We start from the raw sequence: 17,834 nt of genomic DNA on the forward strand, positions 1-17,834 counted from the left end.
TGAACAACTCCCACGGGCTTAAGTGGAGCTCCTCAGAGGTAGTATCATGGTTGTGAAACACCATCACCACACAGATCACAGATCGTTCAATTGTAAGTGAAAGCTCTTTTATTTTCCAAAACAGTTCTAGTGCTTTTCAGACCTTGGAAATTTTTATGCTGATGCTATCTTAACATGATATTACATCTTGAATTTTATATTTTGTATATTTTATGGTTTAACATTTTCTCTCTAGAGCCCTAGATAACTTGTTGTTAATGGACAATATAAAATGCTGCTAATAAATAAAATTAATTAATAAAATTAAGCATTAGTGTGCAAAATCATGCCTGCCCAGACTTCTGTCAAAGGTCTTCAGAAAGTTTTTAACCCCACAATTAATACATTTATATTACTGACTTAAATCTTGTCAGTTATACAAGCCTGCTAAAATTAATGACTCTTGTTTCTCTCTTGTACTCATTTATGGAAGGAATTGCAAGAGCCAAGATGAATAATAACATGCATTCCTCAACTTGTCCCACACTGTTACAAACAGGAAAGGTTTGGCATATGGAAGTGTGGGACGTTCCCTGAAAGAGTAGCAGCTAAATTATCATGTATCAAGGGTGACTGTACAATGAACACTCTTCCTACTGAAGCCAACAGGATTTGACAAATCATCCTTCTACAAAAAGCAATAGGAACTCCACAAATGGAACAGCTGCAAGATCATGACTTCAGTTTCTATTTAACTATGATGTCACTGATTGGCTGAGCAAATGCGATTACTAGGGATAAGATAGGGCTGGAACAGTGAAAACCAACACAGAGTCTCAAATGCAACAAAGATCCAAGTACAATGTTACTGGTATATCATGGTCATTTTCTACAGCTCCTCCTCCCCATTAGTTCTTCCAAAGAAACTCTCCTGATGATCTTGCCCATTGATTAAAACACATTTTTCAATGCCTTGTGATTGAGTTTCCTGATGAAGTCTGATGAATGTTATCAACTTGGACTGAAATAAAAGGTGGGATCAATGAGTTTTCATTACAAGATATTGACTGTTCTGAGTTCCTGACTGAACGAAACAGAGATCAAATGAGTACCTTAAATAAGTAGCACACTAAAACAGTCTTGACCAAAATAAAGAATCAGGACTTAAATTTATGACTATGAATCAGAGAAGTGGCAATTCTTTCATTATATTGCCACACCTCCATTCAAAAGTAAAGGAAACAAAAATAAAGCATGTAAAATTCAATCACAAACTAACAAAGCAGTGAAAAATCTAAACTTTGTCTTTCGAAATCCAACCCCCAAGGTCTTATGTAACAATAGAAAGTTAAACAGGCTTTTAATTTGGTGGGAGATTTCAAGGGCAGTCCATAACTGTGGGCATCTGGGGGAATATCACTGATCATAGTCACGCCCTTCATGCCCTTACGAAGTGCATAGTGTCAAAAGAGTTAAGCAATCTCAGTCAACGTGAACAAAGAAACACATTACATCTATGCAATGGTGTTGAAGTCTTCTGCTGCAATTGGTTGAGCAGCTATGGATAGCCTGAGGAGGCAGGAATTAGTTCCATATTCTGTCTTCAGCTGTGATGAACAGGCTGAGACTGTTGTGTAACTCACAGAAAGAGAGTATAAATAGAATTAGATGGTTGGATTGGAGATAGGTATCAGAGAAACACTGAAGAAAGGAAGAAAATACCCAGAGGAAGAGGGCAGTGAGAGGAACAGAAACAGGTAATGATAATGACCAGTAGGAAGAGATGAATAAGCCACAGGGTGGAGAGTCAAGCAAGGCTACTACAAGTGAATGAGCAGAGTAACGAATGACTAAATTTAACAGTTATGATACAGCTATGGGAGAACTTTGCAATCATGTAGTCATCTGAAAATGCGATCACTTGCCATCTGTTGGAAACTGATCCTTTTAATTGCATGCAAATACCATGCCATCCACCCCAGCTCCAAAAGCACTTCTAAAATTTGGAGGAGGAGGCTAATGTCATGAACAGTGATGCATGTCACTTCTGTCACCCAGACAGAAACTGTACAGAGTTCTATCCTAATTCCTCCCAGCTCATATGGCAGACAAGATACAGTATAAAACCTGAACCTGTAAGTTTACTACACTCTCCCACACTAGTTGAAACCTTTCTTCAGGGAATTTACACCCTGATTCAAGTTTTGTTTTACAGTCTCTAAGTGACCTGTGGGAGAAGTCTGCCATCTGGACACATGGAAAGTCAAAAGATTCAGAAACAAATGGCAAGATCTAGAAAGAGTGTCATCACAGCTTTAAAAATAAACCCTGGAAAATCAGTTTTAAAATACTTACTGCCTTTGCATCACTAGTGCCTCATCTTGAGGTTCCTGCTCCGTTGTAATCCTGTTACAACCTGTAAGAGAAGAAAAGCACATGAAGAGCACAATTAAATGATTAACTACATACTAGGAGAACAGAAAAAATCATGATTGAGCATTTATGCCTAACACCTATATCCACCAAGATTTGGCCAAATAAAAAAGAGATGTTCCTAAATATCAGAGGTCATGTCCCGATAGTAAGTTTGTGTGTAACATGGTCCTTTGGTCCTCATATCCATGTATGCCTAAACAGTCTAAGCAGCCTATTCAACTCAGAGGTTGCCCCTCAGGGTGAAGTAAACCTGCAGAGGAATATGGTGCCCAAATAAACGCACTGACACATTTTAATAAGGCTCCCTAAACTTCTTCAAAGGCAAGATAAGAACACTTATTTACCAGGAGAAACTATCATACAATAGATACTACTCTTGTACAAAAAAGTGCATCTATAAATCGTACTTATAAAATATTCCTATTCAGGAATTCAACCTGCTCACATGAAGGTTAAAACTATGGTAGAGGCTGGAGCAGGCATGTTCCCAGTATCCCTATTACTTTCTACATACAGTGCTAAGTTCTGAGAGAAGGAGGGGCATGTTCAGCTAAATGCACCACTGTATAAGTCTAAAATTTTTAGCCAAAATTCAATCACAAAATTCTGAGTTGATTTATCCACAGCTCAATGTACCTTAATTCTTAACTATTCCTTTCTCTGAGTAGAGTAGTGAAAAGCAAAAGGTTAGGCCAACCCAGCAGAACCCAAAAGAAGCAGCAACCCCCTCAATTTTCTCCACCGTGACACAGCTTCTGGCCTTTTTGAATGACTGAGTGGGGAAATGGCAACAGGAGCAGCTGACCTCAGAGAGGACATTGGTGCTTTCCCCTCTTGATAGAATGACCCTCAACTTATTCACAAGTCATATTAAAATCCATAATTTTGGATCTAGAACTTTCCCTCAACATATAAATGAGTTGGCCTTTACATGAGTACATATGGTAATTAAGGATTTTAAAATGAACCTACAGGCTATGGACAGAGGGAGTAAGGTCTCCAATTCCTACCAAGTTTTAGATTTTCAATGTGCAATCCCTTACATTGGGCGAACTATGGGCAAACTTATAAACATTTCTAGAAAACCATTTTTTTTCAGTAAATCATTTGCAGACGCATACTACATCCATGTCCTATCCCAGCCTATTTCTCAGGCTAGGAAAGGAGGGTAAGTCTATAGAACTTTCACTGTTACTGTTTCTACATTCTTCCATCTCCACTCGAGTTTGGTCTTTATTATACAAGCAAGATTAGCAAGCAGTTATTACAAGTTATTAATTCCTGTGTCAATGAGCCCTTGCTGACTTGTCTATCTCTGTAGGAGATCAGATCAGCACAGATCAGCATTTTCCTAATAAACAAAAGACCATAAAAAGATTCAATGCTTCAACATGTAAGAGGACAGGATGTTAGGGATTATTATCTAGGACTGTAAAAGATGAGTCCCTTGAAATAAAGCTTCATCTGGGTGGAAGCTTGCAGCTCTAGCTTGGAGAAGTTTCTAACACACCCCCAAGAGCAATGCTGTGGGTTGTTGTGTGTTTTCCGGGTTGTATGGCCATGTTCCAGAAGTATTCTCTCCTGATGTTTCACCTACATCTATGACAGGCATCCTCAGAGGTTGTGAGGTATATGGAGAAACTAAGCAAGGAAGGTTTATATATCTGTGGAACAACCACAATACTGTGGGTTGTTCTGCAGAGCAGTACAAATTAGTTAACGTTCACATTTATTCTTAACATCTAAATCTCAGAGAACTACCTACCCCCACTCAGGAAACAGAAACATATGTGACCTTTGTATTCAATCCAACTCAACCAAACACAGCTCATTTAGAATTTCATCGCGCTCTCAACAGTGATTCAAAGCACTTGGCAAATAATCTTAAGAAATAAACAGATCTGAGAAAAAACTCAATGTCCCGAATGGCCATTCAAGGAGACAAATATAGCTTGCACTACAGCTCAATTTATAAAGAATATTCTGCTTTTACATGTAAGACAGAATGCAAATAATAATGCACTGGAACAGAGGATGGAAAAAGGATGATTGTGTCTCTGAAAGCTTCTCTACCTCTGTAGTTCTCCACTCTAAAGAAACTTCAATGGCAGGGAGAAGGTTATTTGCCCCACTGCCCTGTTTTGACACTCAACATGTTGATCCATGCAGAAAATTTAAGCATACTATTTGACACCCATTTAACAGTAATTCTGACCCAAGCAGACTGTACCACATGAATCTTCTGGATGCATATATTGACTGGGAAACACTCAACCTGCAGTGAGGGAAAAGCAACTGCAAACACTGCTCTAATTGGAGTGTGTGCTAAATTTTGTTTAATGTGACAGTTGCTTTGTTTAACACAAGGTGCTTTGAGTATCTCACAACAATAAAAAGAGTAATATGACAGAAAATAAAACCACATTAGAATCAATCACATGCAAAGCAGATAATACAGAATAGAGTCCATCATCAATATTCATAGCGCAGCTGAATTGTTAAAAGTGTACAGAATTGGTTAGAAGCACATAGAGGCAAGCCTTTGTAGAAAGACATCACAATGCAAAAAAACAATACCAGATACGAGAGAACACTATATTTATGCATTTGGGCAATGTGTGATCCTCTATATGCTGCTGAATTGCAGATCCCATTAACCTTCATGATTTGACTAGAGATAATGTGAACTGCTGTCCAACATCTTAAAAGCTGCACCTTGCCTAGCAGTGATTTGAAAGCTTCAAAAGTAAATGACACAGTGGCCTAAATTTTGTCTCAGATCAAATGGTGAATCATTGCTTGGTCAACAACTGCTGGTTTCAAACACTATGCATTGGCACAAAAGTTGGACGGTTGCTTTCCTAAGATCCTCCAACACTTTTCAAGGGGAAGCCTTTGGACAATGTTTAAGACAGGAGAAAAATCTAGACTCAAAATATTCAAACTCTACCAACCCAAAGATTCTCATTGACATGTACACCTTGCAATACCTGTTTGAGTGCAGGTGCTTCCATGTCATTTGTCTACTTATGGTGACCCTATGGGCATTTCAAAGAGTCTTCTTAGCCAAGAAATACTCAGATATAGAATTAATAGTTGCTTCCTCAGAATATTGTCTCTAAATTATCTCCTCCTTCAACTTTTGGGATTCCACAGTCCTACAGAGATAGACAAGTCAGCAAGGGCTCATTGACTACATGCTTATGCAATATACACTTCCTCATTTGTATCCGTCTGAATATTCATGAATCACCAATGACTCTGAGTGAGTACATAATCAGGTTCTGTCACTTCTTGTTTCCAGTTATGGTCCTTGTGTAGAGAATCAGAAGTGGGAGCCAGGTGGTCCTCAAAAAGTTCTTGGCATGGTTGCTGCTAGGCATTTTAGACTAAAACACATGGAAGGCTCTATGATTCCCATCCCAGCTTTAAGCAAAATGGAAAGGAAAGGATATAATAACTTCTTGGGACTGGGCTCTGGACGACTTTCTAGTGAAAAGTTAAGACTGTGATCATTTTTGTAAAACAAAAACCAAGTAAAATTTCAAAAACGGAAAAAATGCAACTGCTTTGCAAAGAAAGTTAAAAGAGTGGTTTCTTATGAGCAGTTTTGATACCCAACATCCAGATAAGAAAACACCTGAAGAGGAAAATTTGGCTATTTTAGTAAAATGGCTCCATTTTGAGTATCTGTTGGTAGTGGCATGTTTTAGAACCAGGTTTTTAGGACCTATGATTGCAGACGTAACTTCACACGCATATGTTACTGCTATATGAGTCAATGTTGCTTGATAATTCCATTGTTTATTGGGGACTAGGCTCATCTTCTGCTCTACCATAGGGTTGGGCAAGGCATACATGCAGTTCTTGGTTGTTTCTTTGGCTCCTGGCCCTTCCAGATTCCCCATTCACTCTTTTTCTGGCCATAAAGAGGGCAAATGGCCTCTCTTGGAAGCTTCCCAAAGGTAGCAATTTATATTCAGTAAAGTTTGAGAGGCCCCTATACACTGCCTAACATAAATAAATGCCTGTTTGGCAAAATACCAAATAGACCCATTTTTAATAAAAAATTTGGCAGCTATTTGGTCTCTAAGAGGCATCAAGGCCAGAAGAAAGGATCCCAGACCCAGTACAGTTATCCAGCAAAGCACAACCCTACCAAACAAGTTGGATTTGACATTTTAACTAGATATTAAACATTACAAACACAGTAAATGTTAAACATTACTGTTCAAATCATTTAGAAATGCATGAACTGCCCCATATATACATATCTTCTAAAAAGCATATAAAGGAATGGCACTCACCTGCCAGTGTCTCTCTGGTCAATTTTGTACTCATAACAACTTTCAAAGCCATTAATACCCCAGGACTTCAATACTTAAAGAACACTTTTCCCTATTTATACCCACCCGTGTGAAGACCGAGGCCTGAATCCCACCAGTGGATAATAATATATTGTGTAAGGACATAAGAAAGAGACTTCTCTATTACAACTCCTTGTTTATGAAATGCCATCCCCTTAGAGGCCCAAAAAGGCTTTATTTCAGTACCTAGCAAAATACGACTTTTTGTAAAAGCTTTCAGGGTCTACCCTATAAATCAGTGGTTCCCAACCTCTGGGCCTCCAGGTGTTTTGGACTTCAAATCCCAGAAATCCCAGCCAGCTAACCAGCTGTTAGCAAGTTTCTCAAGTCACTCTTGACACAAAAAACCCAGCTGTTAGGAACGGTGGGAGATGAAGTCCCAAACACCTGGAGGCCCATAGGTTGGGGACCACTGCTATAAACTAATGTATAGGTCTAGAAATTTTAGTCAAAAAATCAATCCAAAAAAAAAACCCGGGTTGAATTATCCACAGGTCAATGTGAGTACTATATCTTAAGCATCCCCTTATCTAAGTAGAATGGTGAAAGGCAAGAACTTAGTTCATCATGAGAAAACTAAAAGAAGCACAGACCCCCTCTTTTCTCTCTGCCTTGGCATTGCTTCTGGCCTTTTTGAATGCCTGGGTTGGTTTTGGGGTTTTTTTTCCATGTCAGGAGCGACTGGAGTTGCTTCTGGAGTGAGAGAATTGGCCGTCTGCAAGGACGTTGCCCAGGGGACGCCCAGATGTTTCGATGTTTTACCATCCTTGTGGGAGGCTTCTCTCATGTCCCTGCATGGAGCTGGAGCTGATAGAGGGAGCTCATCTGTGCTCTCCCCGGGTGGGATTCGAACCTGGCAGCCTTCAGGTCAGCAACCCAACCTTCAAGTCATGAGGCTTTTATCCCCTAGGCCACCGGAGGCTCCGCCTGGGTTGGTAAATGGCAGTGGCAACCATGGAAAGCTGATCCCCTGAAGCAGCATAGGTGCTTTCCCCTCTCTGTGAAATGATCCTCGACTAATCTATGAGTCATCTATAATTTAGGCCACAAAACCTGCCATTGAATTATATATGAGGTCAACTTATACATGAACAAGGTAAAGGTAAAGGTTTTCACTTGACATTAAGTCTAGTTGTGTCCAACTCTGGGGGTTGGTGCTCATCTCAATTTCTAAGCCAAAGAGCCGGTGTTGTCCATAGACACCTCCAAGGTCATGTAGCTGGTATGACTGCAAGGAGCGCTGTTACCTTCCCGAAGAAGTGGTACCTATTGATCTAATCACATTTGTATGTTTTCGAACTGCTATGTTGGCAGAATCTGGGGCTAACAGCAGGCGCTCACCCCACTCCCCAGATTCGAACTGCCAACCTTTCGGTCAGCAAGTTCAGCAGCTCAGCGGTTTAACCCACTGCGCCACAGGGTGCTCTGATACATGAGTATATAAGGTAATTATTTGATATAGTTTCTGTATGTAAGTGGTTTTCATTGTTTTATCTTGTGTTAACTGATAGCTTACCTTGCTTATTCAATAGTGTAATATGTGTCTGGAATGTAAATAATTTTTACAGAGATCTATAGGCTTAGGATAGAATAGAAATGTTTTGTTTTAAATTAAATAAATATGCCACACCAATGATGTTTGCCAGGCTATTCTATTGTAACAGATTCATGAAAACCCAAGCATTTATAAAGTCTGTTAAATGTTCTCATATGGGCACTGACATATTTATCAGCCTTTCCTTGCTGTTTCGGAGACTATTATAGATATCTTTCTGATAAGATATACATTTATTATATATTTCAAAATTGTTTTTTAATTGGGTTGTTGTGCATTTTCCGGGTTGTATGGCCATGTTCCAGAATAACATGTTTTTTTAATTCTTTTGCCCACCTTTGTGACTACAAGATGAGATAGAAATTATAATAAGCAAATATACAAAGAAGCCCATCTCTCTAATCATTCTCCTTCCTAAAGCAATAATGTCCCAATTTAGCCTGGGATCCGAGCCACTTTCCTTATGAACTCTTTTCTTTACTGTGTGTTTCATGAAATGGGTGGGAGATCTTTGCATAAAACATAAGTTGACACAAGGCCTTGCTTTCTAGTCTGAGTATCTGAGACGGTTCCTTAGATACGAGTGAAAGCCCAAAGACAGGTCTTGGCTCCTCAAACTCTTTTCTTTGTGACACTTTTCCACAAAGTTAAGAAAGACGCTTTTTGCAACAGAAGTGATGAGAAATGGAGAGATATCGTTGTCATGCTGGGTAACATACCAAACCATCTGGAGACGATGTCAAATATTGGGGGGAGGGGGAGAGAGAGCGACACTTTTGCCCGCTACCTATTAGGCAGTCAGATTAAAACTGATGATTGAATGAGATCCAAGGATGTTTCCCCCATAAATCACACTCATGTTATACTTGGCTCGGAAAGATGTGGTAAGCTTGGGAAGAACCCTGTTTGTCTGCAAACTTGATTAAACAGAACTTTTAAAATACCACTGAGACAAACATTTTTAAAGCAGGAAGAAAAATCTGCCAACAGCTGTCAAATAAATAAATTCATAAAAACATGAATTGAATCATATGCCCAGTTATAAATAATGATTCCCTCTTTTCCCGCTTCTAAATGATTCCTTAGTAAAGTGTTAATTTGTTTCTCCTTGTAGCTGTTTGATGTTGAAAGAATTAAACCTTCAAAGACGATTATGTGCAAATTAACTAGTCAGACATGCCAAAGGTGATTAGATGTGACAGCGGTTGCATAATATTGTACGTAGATATGAGAGACAGAGAGGGTATATATATATATGTGTGTGTGTGTGTGTGTGTGTAATGAGCAATAACAATAATAATAGAGAAATTGTCCTGTCAAATCAAGCATAGCATTAATAATAAGGAAATGTATATGGCAGTAAAAACTGTCATTTCCACAGCTATTAATGAAAATTGAACATTGGTAGCAGACACTGGCAAAGGAATATAAATCACACTTCATTATATTTCAAATTGTAAGTGTCGACTCCCTTACCCCGCCACAGCCACCTTCGTCTCTCATTAGGAACCTGCCCCCTGTCAAACAACTTCACTTGGATTCTGTCATTTTGCAGTAGACAACTCCCCAATGCACTGGTAAGTGACAATTTCGTGCTATTAAAACACGAAAGCTAATCTGATTATGGTACTCGGGCAAGAGTAACCACACAAGCAAAACAATATTGCTGTACATCTGAAGCACAACCCAGAAGACTTTGGAGGGGGGGGGGCATCAGTTTGAATAAAACATTCTTTTCCACATGGGAACGGGTGAGATGCCCCGTCAAATTAAGAAGCACACCTGGAAGATGCTGCTGCATAATTCCACCCGTCACAACAGATTTGAAGCAATGAGCAACAGAGAATTTGGGCACCTTAAAACAACGCTATGGAAGACAATAAAAGTTGGGACTGAGCAGTAATGCAGCATTCAGCAGTGAAACTTCTGATATGTTCATTTTATCTCCATAAGCAAGTTATCTAGTCATGCGCATGACTGAACTGAAATGGGGGCCATATTTCTTTAAATCCATCATAGCTCTCTCTCTATCAGTTTCACCACTAGAAACCTTTCTCCTGAAAACTTAATCCCTTTGTTGGTGTTTCCTAAGGACACATTTTGCATTGTTACCCTACTCTCCCACTGAGAGTTTAGTAGTAAAGCAGGTAGGTGGCTCACAGGTCACAAAAACCTAGCACAATTAATTTCAGTAGCAACATTTAGACTACAGAATGAGCAACAATTATATTAACAATATGCCAGGTGCATTTTAGTGGCACAATGAAGACACGCTTTTAAAAAGAGATAGAATGGATTTTAATATTAAAATCACTAGAGCCTAAAGGTTCTAAGGGTGCTTTGAATGTGATTTTCCTGCTTCTTGGCAAGGGGTGGGCTGGACGGCCCGTGAGGTCTCTTCCAACTCTACAATACTATGATTCTATGATCTGAATTTACAATCTCTAATATAAAGATCGGGGCTTCCTATGGCACTGTGGGTTAAACTGCTGGCCTGCCGATCTTGCTGACCAAAAGGTCGGCAATTCGAATCCAAGGAGAAAAGTGAGCTCCCGCTGTTACCCCCATCTTCTGCAACCCAGCAGTTTGAAAACATGTAAATATGAGTAGATCAATAGGTAACGCTCTGGTGGGAAGGTAACGGTGCTCCATGAAGTCATGCCGGCTACATGACCTTGGAGGTGTCTATGGACAATGCCGCTCTTCGGTTTAGAAATGGAGATGAGCACCAACCCTCAGAGTTGGCCATGACTAGACCTAATGTCAGGGGAAAACCTTTACCTTTACCTAATATAAAGATTATTGTGAAGATATTACAGTAAACTGTGGTAATATTTAGGATGATGGCATCCTATATCCTTGATACCCATTTGAGAGAAGCCATTGGTTCTGTTTCTCCCCTGACTACTGAGGTCAGTGCATAAATATAAAGGGATGATAGTTTGTGGTTCTCTTTGCTTAATGGTCCATTTCTTTATAGAATATATTATACTAATCCAGAAATTTCTGCGTAAAGGTAAGCATATACACTGTGTTGTATAATGTAATCTATATGTTTCAGAGAATACAACTAATTTTGTGTTTTCCATGTTAATGTATTAAGTGGAATTATATTTATATTTTCAAGTGTAGCCCCTGAGGAAGGCCAACTCTTTTTGTGGCTGAAACACACTGGGCTTTTTAAAACAAAAACAAAAAACAATTGACCACCTATCAACATGTGGAGCCTTATCTCCTAATTTGCTTTGGCATAAATAATATGATAGATGCATTTTAGTGGCACTCGGTTTACATGTGTTATCAAATTATTTCATGGATGGAATCACTGGGTTGTTGTGAGTTTTCCGAGCTGTATGGCCAAGTTCCAGAAGCATTCTCTCCTGACATTTCACCCACATCAAGGAACATGAAAGGCACCTGCAGACTAACTCAACCATAGCAGAGCACTTGATGAACCATCCTGGACAAAGTATATTATTTGAGAACACAGATATGCTGGACCACTCTAACAACTATCATGTCAGACTACACAGAGAAGCCACTGAAATCCACAAGCATATGGACAATTTCAACAGAAAGGAGGAAAGCACGAACATGAAGAAAATCTGTCTACCAGTATTAAAAAAAACCCTCTAAAATCAGGACAGTAAAATAAAGAACAACACTCTGAAAGCATGGGAATTCCAAACATGAACCAATCAGGGGCAGCTAACACTTCCCAACAAAGGATTCCCCAAGGCAGGAATCAGCCAGGCCTTGAAGCTGAAAGGCCATTCAATGCTAATTAAGGTGATTAATTACAACATTCACACTTGCTTCCAACAGACAAGAAGTGTCATCCAGGACCTTCCACAGATATATAAACCTCCCTTGCTTAGTTTCCAATATACCTCACAACCTCTGATGAAGCCTGCCATAGATGTGGGCAAAACGTCGGGAGAGAAAGCTTTGGAACATGGCCATACAGTCTGGAAAACTCACAGCAACCCACTCAGTTTTACACTTGGAAAGTCTAGCCCCAAGGTCACTATCTTCAAAACATTTCACAGCTGACATTTTTGTGGAGTTGTTATTGTTCTTTACAAAAACCTCTTCCCTCTGTAGTTTTACTTAAGCAAGACAATGCTTCAGTCTATAAACTTGGGCAATGTATCTTAAGGATAGAGGCCATGTTGCTTATGGAATTTTGGAAACTACAATCCAAAGACTTTTACAAGCTGAAGAATATGCCCAGCAACATAGATTAGAAATGCTTCACACTCTATACCCCAAATGCAATTTTTCCAGTTGACCTGTAATATGCGAAGAGACAAATATGAATTACTTAACACACAAGACGATATGTCGATGCATCCCTAATGTGTCCAATGCATGTTTAAGAATACACACAAATATTTTCTTTTTGTTCTATGGGGCTTTTTGGGGGGGGGGATGCTTTTATAATTATTACTTTATAATGTGTGGGACAATGCTTAAATGCCTTTGCTTCCTACATGAGAAAAATCCTGATAGACAATTAAGGAGTAAGATGTACCAATATAATTATTTGGAGATCTATCTACTTTATAGCTCCTCACAGAGAGAAATCTGTACAGCCTGACTTACTGGGTGAGTGATAAGAGGAACTGACATAAATCTAGATATCAAAAAGCCAAATCAAAACAAACATTTCTCCCTACTGAGAAAAGGGAAGTATCTACATTAATCAGTGCAGACAGTCTTTCAAACCAATATGAAGCAGTATAACTTTCAGAGGCAGCAGCAGCTCGCCTGGTTTTTAAACCAAGCTGTCTATCAGGAATCAAATAGTAAGTAAACATTTGGAAAGTGTTCCTCTGAGAGTGGAGGTTTTTAAGTCTTGAGCCACAGGATCCATTGAAAAGAAAAATTGCTTCTGTGAATTGGGACAAAGCTTTCCCTTCTGAGAACTTTATAAAAAGAAAAAATGGAGATAATCTCTTTACAAGATGCATCCATATGGAAATTCATTACTGTGGCATGTTTGTTTGTTTGCTTCTACTTCAAGGTAGTTCTGAAAGTGAGAAAAAAGGTCAGTGCCAAATAACCTACACAACAAATGTTTTTCACTGCGCTTACGTTAGAGCTGCTGCACTGTAAGATTGAAAAATACTGTAGACAAGGTTGCTTCACACATAACATAACTAGGTATGCATCTAATAATAAAGTGTGGATTCAAAACAGCAATACGGAAACACATTTTCGGGCATGTGTACCATATAAATGTACCATTCTTTAAGAAAATTGGACTGGTTGACTGTTGAATGTATTCAATCTGACAAACTCAGCAGTGCTACCATATAATGTGTGAAACAACCCTGAAAAATATGAGGTAATCTATAACCATAGGTCAAACTAGTTCAGGGCTATCTATATCACCTGGAAGCAAGTCGCCATTCTTTCCCTATTCTACCCGGATATGCCAGTTGTTGAACCTGGATCGTATGCATGCAGAACACATCCTCTATCATTTCATAGGGAGTAGATCTCATGGCACTCCACTCTGGGATTTTAGGAAGGGTGAATCTTGCACATTCCCTTCCATACATCATTTTTGTATGGAGATTCCAAAATTGAAATAATACTATCTGAGCAATAGTCAAATATATATAGTCTCCAGCAGTGGTCAGTTCTACATATTAAAAAGAAATACGTAAGTAGTGAAACCATCTCTCTTTAACTCTTGTTTTTTTCCAGTAAGAAGGAGCATACATATTTCCAGAATATATTTGCCAGTTGTTGTTGTTGTTGTTGTTGTTGTTGTTGTTGTTATTATTATTATTATTATTATTATTCTCTGCTTTATTTCCACAAAGCGGCTTGATATAAAAGCATTAGTATACAATTCAAAATATACAAATATGCAACCATTAAGAATTAAACACGAACAGCACTAACAATCACAGTTAAAACCTATCAAACATATTCAAAGTTAAAAATCACAGTACTCCCTCACTAGATCTTAAACTCCCACTTATTCTCCCACTCAGTGCTTATATCAGTGGTTCCCAACCTTTTTTTTGATGACGGACCACTTTGACCAAGGACCACTCTCCAATATTAGTACCAGTTTTTGGTCAACTTTAGATTTGGTTTGGTTACTTGGGGTGCTGATTCAGAAAATTGCATTGGATAGACCAGCTCTAGTTTCTGATACAGAACATATGCCATGTAGTAATCTCCATCTGTTCGCCTACAGAAAACCATATTTATTAATCTAGAACTGATGTGCTCTATCCAATGCAGTTTTCTGAATCAGCATCTCAAATAACCCTAGGAACAGGCCTTAAAAGGAGGAGGAGAAGCAGCAGTCAGGAGGCTTGTTGTCATGCCTTTCATGGATAATCAGCCCCTCCCCTCCCGACATCCCTGTTGCCTCGGCACTATAAGAGGTTATTTTAAGACCAGTCAATCTCATTGCAACAGTGTAGTAACGGTGAGGTCGAGGACCATATTTTAGTTGTTGGGGACAATTGGTGGTCCATGAACCACAGGTTGGGAACCACTGGTCTATATAATATTTACAACTTGAAAATGACTTTAAAGCATTTATTTGCATTCACAATAAAATCTGGCGTGTTAAGTTGCTACCATTCTCGTAAGAGAGAAGGCACTATGACTATAAATCAGAATCTTGGGTTATGAGATTGTCAGGCCATGAGGGAACCTGGAAGAGAGTCTGGTATATGTATACCCGAAACTACCAGTACATATGGGCACTGGACTATGACTGGAGTTCAGTGTTTGAATCCCCATGGAAATCCATATCTGGATTTACTGATGGTCCCTTACTTAATGTCCAACTAAAGTGTTCACAGGACTTGGAAACATGAAGATGTTTCTTCCATAAACAACACTGTCATCTGGGAGTGGATTAAAAAGGAAGACTCTGAAGTATGAGAAATTCTCTGACAATTTCAGTATGACTATTTACTCAGGACTGAAGATTTGCAGCAGCAGGACTGCAATCATGCTCTTGACTGGTTCACCTTTCAGGATTCCAAAGTGAAAACCTAGGGAGCAGTTTTTTGGCTTCAGATTATATTGGTTAATCTGCAATAGAGTTTAAATGGGCTGCTGTGATAAATCAAAAAAGCCTTCCCCTAAGAGCCTGGATTTTTTCATTTCCTTCCAGAAAACAATCCAAGTTGGTCCATGTTACAAAATAAAGTTGATTGAATTATTCTGAAGAGAAATGGAAAGGAAAGAAATCTATTATCTTTTTTAAAGATTGTTTTTTACATCCTCAATTAATAATGCATGCATTTTACCACAGACTTTGCTGGATTTGCAGTCTCTATTTTAATTGCAATATGAGTTTGTTTCATTTAAAAATGTGGGCTACAGACCAAGACTATGCAACAAGGAGTAAGCAGCTGTACAACAAAATGGATGTTAGGTCCCATAAATACAGGCTCCAGGACTAAAGGCAAATGCAGTCAGCCTTTTCCTTCAAAAACTATTTTCAACCATTGGGAGCACTTGGGTTTTCTCTACTGTTGCAGCAAAACATCAGCAGTGGGTCAGTTACTATGAGAGGGACTTCTGCAAACACCAACTAAACAATCCACAAATAGCTGCCTTTGTCCCGGCAAATTTTGCTTCCCTTGAGCTCCGTTATTTGGAATTCCACTCTTTTGTAAAAAGGAATGAATCATACAGAGAACTCTATTGTAGAGCAAAGTGCATTTTCTATGGCTGAGAGGCATTTTCTTTTCAGCTCATGGAAGACTAACATTTTTAATGCTAATGAGGGACATAGATGAGTCCTGGGGGATGAACATACTGTACATATTCCCTGAAGACACTGTGGCGTGGAAGCCGAACACAAAACAAGGTCTGCATTGTGAGTGTCCTCAGCTATGTTAGTGACAAAGCCCAGTTGACGTGAAAAATGAAACATATTGATCTATGGTTTTGACAAAGTGCCCATCTGAATACCCATCGAACTACCAAAAGCTCACATTGTTTCTCTCTCTCTTACTCGCTCTTTTTCTGGATACCATCAAGAAAATTTTTGCAGTATTCTCAGGTGCCTGAATAGAATGTAATCAAGATGAGTAGAGGAATGAGTGACAGCTAGAATGGAAAACAATTTCCAAACAGCTGCTGGAGTAATTTAGAAGTTTAAGACAAAATTCTGATCCCTGGAGTAAAGATGTAAAAGAGGGAGTTACTTAACTTTGACATCAGTAGCTAAAAGTGAGAACTAATCTGTCATGTCATTCCGGGTCAAATCCTTTCCTTTCATTCTCTCACTGATATCTCTACATCAGGATTACACATGTATAATCACAGCTTTAGAAGAGATCACTGATCTTCAGATGTGCTTTTTTTAAAAAAGGGCTAATCTTTTTCAAGAAGTCAGTAAGTAAAACTTCGGACGTTTGATCATGTTTTTGCCATTACACTTCTTCTTGCTTCTAGTTCACTCCAAAGTCAGCTGGGTCTTGAGCTGAAACTTCTTTACCTGGAATACAAAATCCCAAATACTCCAAAATTCAAAATTGCATACCTAAGATGGTTTACATACAGTATTTACAAAAATCTTGTTTCATGCACAATTTTTTTTTAAAAAAATGTGTATAAAATTAGTATAAAATTACTAATTAGGAAATTAGTATGTGTGTGTATAAAGTGTGCATGAAAAAAATGGTTGTTGTTGTTGTTTATTCGTTCAGTTGCTCCTGTCTCTTCATGACCTCATGGACCAGCCCACGCCAGAGCTCCATGTCGGCCGTGGCCATCCCCAGCTCCTTCAAGATCAAGGCAGTCACTTCAAGGATACCATCCATCCATCTTGCCCCTGATCGGCCCCTCTTCCTTTTTCCTTCCATTTTCCCCAGCATCATTCTCTTCTCCAAGCTTTCCTGTCTGCTCATTATGTGGACAAAGTACTTCATCTTTGCCTCTAATATCCTCCCCCCAGTGAGCATTCGGCCATTATTTCCTGGAGTATGGGATGGTTGGGTCTTCTTGCGGTCCAAGCCACTCTCAGAATTTTCCTCCAACACCACAGTTCAAAAGCGTCTATCTTCCTTCGCTCAGCCTTCCTTATGGTCCAGCTCTCATATCCATAGGTTACTATGGGGAGTACCATTGCTTTAATTATGCTGACCTTTGTTGCCAGTGTGAAATAAATATTGTGTATAAAATCTGCTAGAGGTTATGTGTATAGGATGTATAGGAAAGATAAATGAAGTTTGTGTTTAGACTTGGGTCCCACCTCCAAGATGCTACATGTAGTGCATGGGCTGCTCTTTACTCATCCTGATAGAAAGTAACCAGTCTGTCCACATGAGATGTAACAATAAGTCAGTTACTGAAAAGCAATAAATAGGTGCTTCCAATCTCTTCCTCACAAGTGGCCCAGACAAAAAGTGTGGAAGGGGAAGCACATAAACTTGAGTCTCACATGCTCTTCTTTGAGTTATTTTCAACCATGGATATTTTAATATGTTCAAAATGGCCTCATGTAA

The 17,834-nt window shown here is 39.0% G+C and overlaps 1 protein-coding gene across 10 annotated transcripts in view; it reads right to left on the reverse strand.

Annotated features, from left to right (window-relative positions):
- The window catches only part of sema5b (semaphorin 5B), a 583,141-nt gene that overhangs the window by 430,216 nt on the left and 135,091 nt on the right, over positions 1–17,834 (reverse strand). For all 10 annotated transcript variants that reach the window (XM_062971530.1, XM_062971492.1, XM_062971628.1 and 7 more), the window contains exon 2: positions 2,335–2,395. The gene's annotated coding sequence lies outside the window, so the exon portion shown is untranslated. The remainder of the gene's footprint in view (positions 1–2,334; positions 2,396–17,834) is intronic.

The sequence above is a fragment of the Anolis carolinensis genome, chromosome 1 (assembly GCF_035594765.1).
Source record: "Anolis carolinensis isolate JA03-04 chromosome 1, rAnoCar3.1.pri, whole genome shotgun sequence".
Classification (NCBI taxonomy): Eukaryota; Metazoa; Chordata; class Lepidosauria; order Squamata; family Dactyloidae; genus Anolis; species Anolis carolinensis.